We start from the raw sequence: 8,799 nt of genomic DNA, 5'->3' as shown, positions 1-8,799 counted from the left end.
AAATCGACAAACCCTGATGTGGAACCGGGAAACATTGTCATAAACAAATTACCACTTTCACATGGTTTGACAGTAAAACTACAGGAACAAACTTGTGGCAGATGGTCAATGTTTTTGAGTGATTTTTAAATGCTTCACTACAACTTTTCCCCACTTCAAAGCTTTTAAATCTTACCGAATTTGGACAGTTATTTTTAAATGTGACAATATTGTTTTTATCCTTCATCGTTTTCCCCACCTTTATAAAGAAAACACTCATTTCAAAATAAAGATTAACACGATAGATGCCTGCAGACTCCCACGCTTTTAATTCACCACTGATTTGCAACTGCACCTCCCGCTGATCAGTCTGTGGAGCTCCACATGAAGTTGAGGCACACTGCTGTTTTCCCAGCATGAGATCTACCGAGATCCGGACCTCAGCATTCATAGCTTGTAATAGTGAAATAACACTAACTGAACTCTTGGTGACACCAAAGACAACGGACTCTCATCTGAGGCTGATCAGCAGTCTAACAGCATTGCTCAAGGTCAAAAATGATAGATGCCAATCAAATCTATGAAGCACGGCATGCATGTTTACACTGTTTGTAAAAGTACTCAAAATTTTAAAACACGATACAGAACTGTGCAACTGTAATCATACTTAAACAGGAGAGGAAAAAAAAAAAAAAAAAAAAAAGAAGAGAAAGAGAAATAAACACTGACTGCAGCCCATGAGGCAGATGTATCTGTCACTTTTGACCAGCTGAAGAACCTCCATGAGAAAACAGAAAAAATACAAAGAGTTGCAGAAAGTGCACAAAAACAGCTGGTGCCATTTGAGTACTGTCCTTTCATGACAAAGTGGTATTTTTGTGTAAAAATTGGCTAATACTTCTAAAATGTCCAGTTCTCGGGTGTGGGGGGGTTAGAAATTACTGATGTGATGAGGGGGAGGTTTTGTGATAAAATGATGATTGTAAAAAAAAAAAAAAAAAAAAAAAAAAAAAAAAACCCACACACAACACCTCTTCAATCAAGCAATTTTTTTTTTTTTATTTCAGAGAAGGAGGGAGAGAGAGACAGAAAATCTTTCTAAACTGTCATACTGTAGCAAAAAGGGTACAAGTGCCATATGAATAAAGCACCTAATTGAAAAGATCTCCAGTAAGTGTTATTCAAAATTCTTATGAAAGTTTCAAAGAAAAAAATTTCCCTGACCACATCAACATTTGCCCGGTCCACGGCCCTGGCCTTGACCCTGGCCCATGCCCTGACCCTGGCCCTGGCCCTGGCCCATGCCTTGACCCATGCCTTGACCCTGGCCTTGACCCTGACCCTGGCCTTGACCCTGGCCCATGCCCTGACCCTGGCCCATGCCCTGACCCTGGCCCATGCCCTGACCCTGGCCCATGCCTTGGCCCATGCCTTGACCCTGGCCCATGCCCTGGCCCATGCCCTGGCCCATGCCTTGACCCTGGCCCATGCCTTGACCCATGCCTTGACCCTTGCCCTGACCCTGGCCCATGCCCATGCCTTGACCCATGCCTTGACCCTGGCCCATGCCTTGACCCTGTCCCATGCCCTTGGCCCATGCTTGACCCTGGCCCATCCCTGGCCCATGCCCTGGCCCATGCCCTGGCCCATGCCTTGACCCTGGCCCATGCCCTGGCCTTGACCCTGGCCCTGGCCCTGACCCTGGCCCATGCCTTGACCCTGGCCCTGGCCTTGACCCATGCCTTGGCCCTGGCCCTGACCATGCCTTGACCCTGACCCATGCCTTTGACCCTGACCCTGGCCCATGCCTTGTCCCTGGCCCTTGCCTTGACCTTGGCCCTGGCCTTGACCCATGCCTTGACCCTGCCCCTGAACCCATGCCTTGCCCTGGCCCTGGCCCTGACCCTGGCCTTGACCCTGGCCCTGGCCCAGGCCTTGACCCTGACCCTGGCCCATGCCTTGACCCTGGCCCTGGCCCATGCCTTGACCCTGGCCCATGCCCTGACCCATGCCCATGCCTTGACCCTGGCCCTGGCCCATGCCCTGACCCATGCCTTGACCCATGCCTTGACCCTGACCCTGGCCCATGCCTTGACCCATGCCTTGACCCTGACCCTGGCCATGCCCCTGACCCATGCCCATGCCTTGACCCATGCCTTGACCCTGGCCCTGACCCATGCCCTGACCCTGGCCCTGGCCCTGGCTGCTTGGTTCACTACATGCATGGCCACGAGTGGTAGGGCAACACTTCTGTGTGGCAGGACACTGGCCATCATCGACACAGCTTTTAGCACACAGTGGAATGTTCTTCGGGTCGGGACATTGACCTGGCTTCACTGCATGGACACAAATGGTCATCTTTAGTTTGTGCATATTGTCTATATGCCACATCAATATACAGCACAAAAACACGTAATGCATGAATAGCAAGTTTTGCCTACAGAGTGAATTATAGTCCAAGTATTATTGCCATTTATTCTGTAAAGCCATCCTCAGTTTAAAACTTAAGGGATGAACTCAAACCTACTTTAGACAAGAATAACAAAAGGACAAAATGTATTCTCATCAACTACTGACCAAAAATATTAGATTATGTATTCACACACTTTTGGAGGACCACTAGCATCCATTAGAAACTGAAACTCACTGGAAACAGGCTCACAGTGAAATCCAGAACATTTGCTTCCTCCAGAGCAGTCTCTATCAGAAGAACATCCTCGATGGGACCAGCAGGCCCGTCAGCTTCCCAAGGCAACTCGCACCTTAAAAAAAAAAAAAAAAAAAAAAAAAAAAAAAAAAAAAAAGTAAAGTACATATTATCTTTAAATCTAAAGCACTTTAAAACCTACAACCTACTCCAAATCCTACATTCAAAGACTGAGAATCACTTATTTCTGCATTTCTTCAGGCTGTGTAATGAAGTCAACAAATACTCTTACCTAGAGTAGCGTCTGTTATGCTCAAGTATCCGAACAGACACAATGCAACAGCAATAAAGAAGCAATGCACTCGAGCTGTCATCCTCCTGACCTACGATCTCACAATGATTTCTGCTGGAAAACGCACTGAACTGCTGTGTCAGAAGTTCAGCGGACAACAAAGCAAACCAAACTAAAATGTGTTGCTGTAACATCAACCTCTGTAAAATGGGGTTTTAAAGATCCAAGGAGATCAGGTCAACTCCAACCCTGATCAAACTCACCTGTCTGTAGCTTTCTAGTAATCTGCATGGAAGGCCTTGATTAGCTTGTTCAGGTGTGCTTGATTGGGGTTGGATGAGCTGAATGCTGCGTTCAAACCATGCATGCTGAAGAACTTTTATCATAGTTTATAGTTATATGGAAACGAAAGTGGTTAACATTCAACCCGTTCTTTTTCATCAGTATTATTATTTGTGATTTGAATTTTGTAAACAGGCTTCGGATGCTTTCACTTTCAAGCACCTTAAAAAGAAGTTTGCCTTTTGTAAACTTGCATTTATGAATGTGAATCGTGAAAGTGATTCAGAAATTGGAACTTTGTCCGAGGAGGAATCAAGTGATCTAAGAAGTGATTTGGCAAAATGGGCTGTAAAAAATAAGGCAACGCGCAAATTGGTTGATGAGCTGCTCTTGGTGTTATTTAAACATGGCCGCCGGCTGCCAAATGATGCCAGAACCCAGTTAGGAACTCCACCTCAAATAGAAGTCAGGGATCTATGTGGTGGCCAATTCCTCTACTTCAGTGTGGAGACGGGACTTTTGAAAATGTGCTCACAGTATCCCGATTTCTTTTCAACAGAAAATGAGATACTGCTAAATTTCAGTGTAGATGGTGTTCCATTGTTTAAATCATCAAATGTACAAATTTGGCCCATTCTTTGTAGTGTAAAAAAGTTTGAGCCATTTTAGCGTGCACTATTTTGTGGAACTGCAAAAGCAAACAGCATTACTGATTACACGTCTAGTTTTTTAACAGAACTGAAGGCACTTCAACAACATGGGGTTGAGTTACAAAATGGAACATTAAATGTAAAAGTGAATGCTTTCATTTGTGATGCCCCAGCGAGAGCATTCCTAAAATGCATCAAGTCCCACAATGCCTACAGCAGCTGTTGCAGCATGATAATGCACGGCCCCATGTTGCAAGGATCTGTACACAATTTCTGGAAGCTTAAAACATCCCAGTCCTTGCATGGCCAGCATATATTCGCACTGGACTGTCACCCATTGAGCATGGTTTGGGATGCTCTGGATCGGCGTATATGACAGCATGTTCCAGTTCCTGCCAATATCCAGCAACCTCGCACAGCTATTGAAGAGGAGTGGACCAACATTCCACAGGCCACAATCAACATCCTGATCAACTCTATGTGAAGGAGAAGTGTTGCACTGCGTGAGGCAAATGGTGGTCACACCAGAGACTGACTGGTTTTTGGAAAAAGTCTTAGATCTTTGAGTTCAGCTCATGAAAAAAATGGTGGTCAAAACAAAAATGTTGTGTTTATAATTTTGTTCATGTAGCTACTTTTTCTTTATATTTTTAAATTATAAAATCACTAAGCTAAAATATAAAATCAAGAAATCAGATTTTGACAGAGTTTTGCTCACTTTTGTGTATAAAGTAAGAAAAATCACAAAGTGCTTTGAAAAATAAACTTTTCTTCAATTTGCGACTAAATCACACATTATCACTGAAGTTGTTGGTCAGATCCATAAAAGACTACAGAAGAATAATGGTACATTTAATAAGAATTCAATATATACCTTTTCTACATAAAAATTTGAGTTTGCACGTTACTGTTGTTAATAAAATAAAATAAAAGTTTTTCAACTCAAGCTTAGTGCTTTACTCTCAAATGTGTACGAACATAAAATAAGAAAGAATTTAACATAATATTATATGTAACTGCACTTAATATGCATATCAAACCACTTTTTTTTATATCCTTCTGAAATGAAAAGAATACTGCACATTGTAATTTATTTGAGTTAAGTCTATTATCAAAGCATTTGTCAGTAATACAGTTAAAATGGGGAAAATATGTGAACGATTGCATTGCAGGGCTGATTTAAGGTGTGCCCCTAAATTTTCTGCTTGTACTCCTAAAAATTTTCAGTCAGGGGCTACAGTGCTCCTAGTAAAAATAGTTTGTCTGGAGCCCTGTAAAATATTAATCAGTTTGGACATCTTTTTGCATGTTTACTGAAGAGCACTTTGGGACTCGGTATGCATTTATGATACAAATGTAAATGTCTGTAAATGAACATAAAAAGCTGTTGCATGCCTTTCTCATAAGCCCTCACCTGTTAGTAATGCTAATTTTATTTAACAAAGTTATTAATGAGATCATTTAAAGAGTAATATAGTGACTTTATTAAATGATCCTCTATGAAAATACAGTTTTAGTGTGTTATAGATGTACTTTCAGGAGCAGATCAGGGTCAGATTTGAATTCTGATAGGTAGATCTCCAGGAACAGGATTATACAGCCCTGTTATATTGGTAATGTATGATGGATTTTGAACTTTATACTGTTTTATTGCAGGTTTTCTGGGATGACAGTTGAAGAGAATCATCTGTTTCCTGTTGTCTTGTCCCAGTGGTCATCTGAGACAAGGTCTTTACAGGGGATCTGTCTCTGGGGCTCTAGTTGTCCTGGTCTCTCCGCTGTCATTCAGGGCTGTAGACGTCCTTTCTAGGTGCTGATCCACCATCTGGGCTGGATACATACTGGATCCGGGTGACTGCAGTGACCCTCTGACTTGGATACAGACTGTATCTGGTGGCTACGGTGACCTCGGAATAAGAGAGAAACAGACTAATATGAGCGTAGATGCCATTCTTCGAATGATGTAGCAAGTACATCGGGTGTTATGGGGAGTGTTCCCGGTTCCGATTTACCTAATTAATGCAGCCTAAAAATCCTTTAATGGATTTCGATATTAGAAGTGTATTAGTATGTTATGTGTAAGCCAGGTTAAAGAGATGGGTCTTTAATCTAGATTTAAACTGCAAGAGTGTGTCTGCCTCCCGAACAATGTTAGGTAGGTTATTCCAGAGTTTGGGCGCTAAATAGGAGAAGGATCTGCCGCCCGCAGTTGACTTTGATAGTCTAGGTATTATCAAATTGCCAGAGTTTTGAGAATGCAGCGGGACGTGGAGACTATAATGTAACAAGAGCTCGTTCAAATACTGAGGTGCTAAACCATTCAGGGCTTTATAAGTAATAAGCAAGATTTTAAAATCTATACAATGTTTGATAGGGAGCCAGTGCAGTGTGGACAGGACCGGGCTAATATGATCATATTTCCTGGTTCTAGTAAGAACTCTAGCTGCTGCATTTTGGACTGGAGTTTGTTTACTAAGCGTGCAGAACAACCACCCAATAGAGCATTACAATAGTCTAACCTTGAGGTCATAAACGCATGGATTAACATTTCTGCATTTGACATTGAGAGCATAGGCCATAATTTAGATATATTTTTGAGATGGAAAAATGCAGTTTTACAAATGCTAGAAACTTGGCTTTCTAAGGAAAGGTTGCCATCAAATAGCACACCTAGGTTGCTAACTGATGACGAAGAATTGACAGAGCAGCCATCAAGTCTTAGACAGCATTCTAGGTTATTACATGCAGAGTTTTTAGGTCCTATAAATAACACCCTCTGTTTTTTTCAGGAATTTAGCGGTAAGAAATTACTTGTCATCCGTTTTTTATATCGACTATGCATTCTGTTAGTTTTTCAAATTGGTATGTTCCGCCGGGGCCGCGAAGAAATATAGAGCTGAGTATCATCAGCATAACAGTGAACGATAACACCATGTTTCCTGATGATATCTCCCAAGGGTAACATGTAAAGCATGAAGAGTAACGGCCCTAGTACTGAGCCTTGACGTACTCCATACTGCATTTGTGATTGATATGACACCTCTTCATCACTGCTACGAATTGATGGCAGTCAAGTACGATTTAAACCATGCTAATGCACTACCATTGATGCCAACAAAGTGTTCTAGTCTATGCAAAAGAATGTTGTGGTCAATAGTGTCGAACGCAGAACTAAGATCCTATAGCACTAATAGAGAGATACAACCACGATCAGATGATAAGAGCAGGTCATTTGTAACTCTAAGGAGAGCAGTCTCAGTACTATGATACGGTCTAAATCCTGACTGGAATTATTTCTGTTATTATTATTGATATTACTGTTTTTGCCATCATCGCAAAATATTATCATCATCGCCATCTTTAGCATTTATTATTAATATTGTTATTAATATTATTGCTGTTGTTATCAATGTTATTATATTATTATTTATATTACTATTGCTGTCAATACAACATATTATCATCACCAGATTTAGTATTACTATTTTTATTATTATTATTATTATTATTATTATTATTATTATTATTATTATTATTATTAATAATAATCATGTTATTATTATTGCTATTATTATTAATATAAAGGTTATTATTATTATTATTATTATTATTATTATTATTGATATTACTATTTCCGTCAACACAAAATATTATCACCATCTTTTAGCATTAATATCACTACTGTTATTGTTATTACTGTTGCTGTCATCACAAAATATTGTTATCATTATTATTATACATGCTATTGCTATTTAAATACTTCTACTATTACACATTTGTCATTTCTGCTTTTTTCATTACTGTTACTTGTAACGGTAACAAATGGGTGAGGAAGCAAATGCAAGAGTTAAATGTAAAGTTTATTGAGAACAGGAATGTAGAACTGAGTCCAAGGGAAACAACAGGTGGTAACAGCGATGGAAGACGATGATCCAGGAAGTGGCGGTGAGTAGATGCAGCAGGAGAGCGTGACACAGGCCTGAGATGAGCAGTCCGTGGTGGTAGTAGGTGCATCCGGTGGTGAAGAGTGGACGGGGTTCCGGGGAAGACAACAGCGAATCAAACAGCACAGAGAAACAAGGACGAGAATCAGGCAACCAGACGGGAAACTGCATAAAACGCTCTGACAAAACACAAGACGAAAGACAGGGCATATATATAGGGATCAGGTGATGAGTAACAGCTGGTGCAAATGAGCAATCAACGGCGACGCCCACATGAAACAATCAGTGCAGACGAGCGACACACAAACTCCACCCACATAGTGAAAACCTGAGACCACGGTTTACCAACCGTGACAGTACCCTCCCCTCTAGGAACGCCTCCTGGCGTTCCCAGCCGACCCTACCTGTCGATTGTAATCATCAATCAGGGAGTGATCCAGTATGTCCCTAGCAGGTACCCAACTCCTCTCCTCTGGACCGTAACCTTCCCAGTCCACCAAGTACTGGAATCCTCGTCCCCTCCGTCTCGAGTCCAGAATACGATTAACCGAATAAGTGGGTTCCCCATCTACGTGACGCGGCGGGGGGAGAACCGGGGTGGGCGGGTTAATTCGTGAATAAAACACAGGTTTAATTTTGGACACATGGAAGGCGGGATGAATCCTCCTGTACGCCGGAGGTAGTTTGAGGCGGACTGTCACCAGACTAATGATCTTGGTGACAGGAAACGGGCCAATAAACTTGGGAGCTAACTTATTAGAAACGGAACGGAGAGGAATGTTCGTAGTAGAAAGCCACACTTTTTGACCCACGACGTATACGGGAGGCTTAGACCGGTGGCGATCGGCTTTGGCCTTGGTACGCACCCTCACTTGGAGCAGAGTCTCACGGGCTCTGGTCCACGTGCGGTGGCACCTCTGGACAAAAGCGTGAGCGGAGGGGACCGCGACTTCAGATTCCAGACTGGGAAAAATAGGTGGCTGGTAACCTAAACTACATTCAAAC

At 42.1% G+C, this 8,799-nt stretch overlaps 2 pseudogenes; both read right to left on the bottom strand.

Annotated features, from left to right (window-relative positions):
- LOC109062242 overlaps positions 1-8,799 on the bottom strand; it is a 995,865-nt pseudogene that overhangs the window by 803,381 nt on the left and 183,685 nt on the right.
- Positions 1,014-3,181, bottom strand: LOC122141481 (annotated as a pseudogene).

Source organism: Cyprinus carpio, chromosome B22 (assembly GCF_018340385.1).
Source record: "Cyprinus carpio isolate SPL01 chromosome B22, ASM1834038v1, whole genome shotgun sequence".
In the NCBI taxonomy this organism is placed as follows: domain Eukaryota; kingdom Metazoa; phylum Chordata; class Actinopteri; order Cypriniformes; family Cyprinidae; genus Cyprinus; species Cyprinus carpio.
This window is presented reverse-complemented; position numbering and strand designations above follow the sequence as displayed.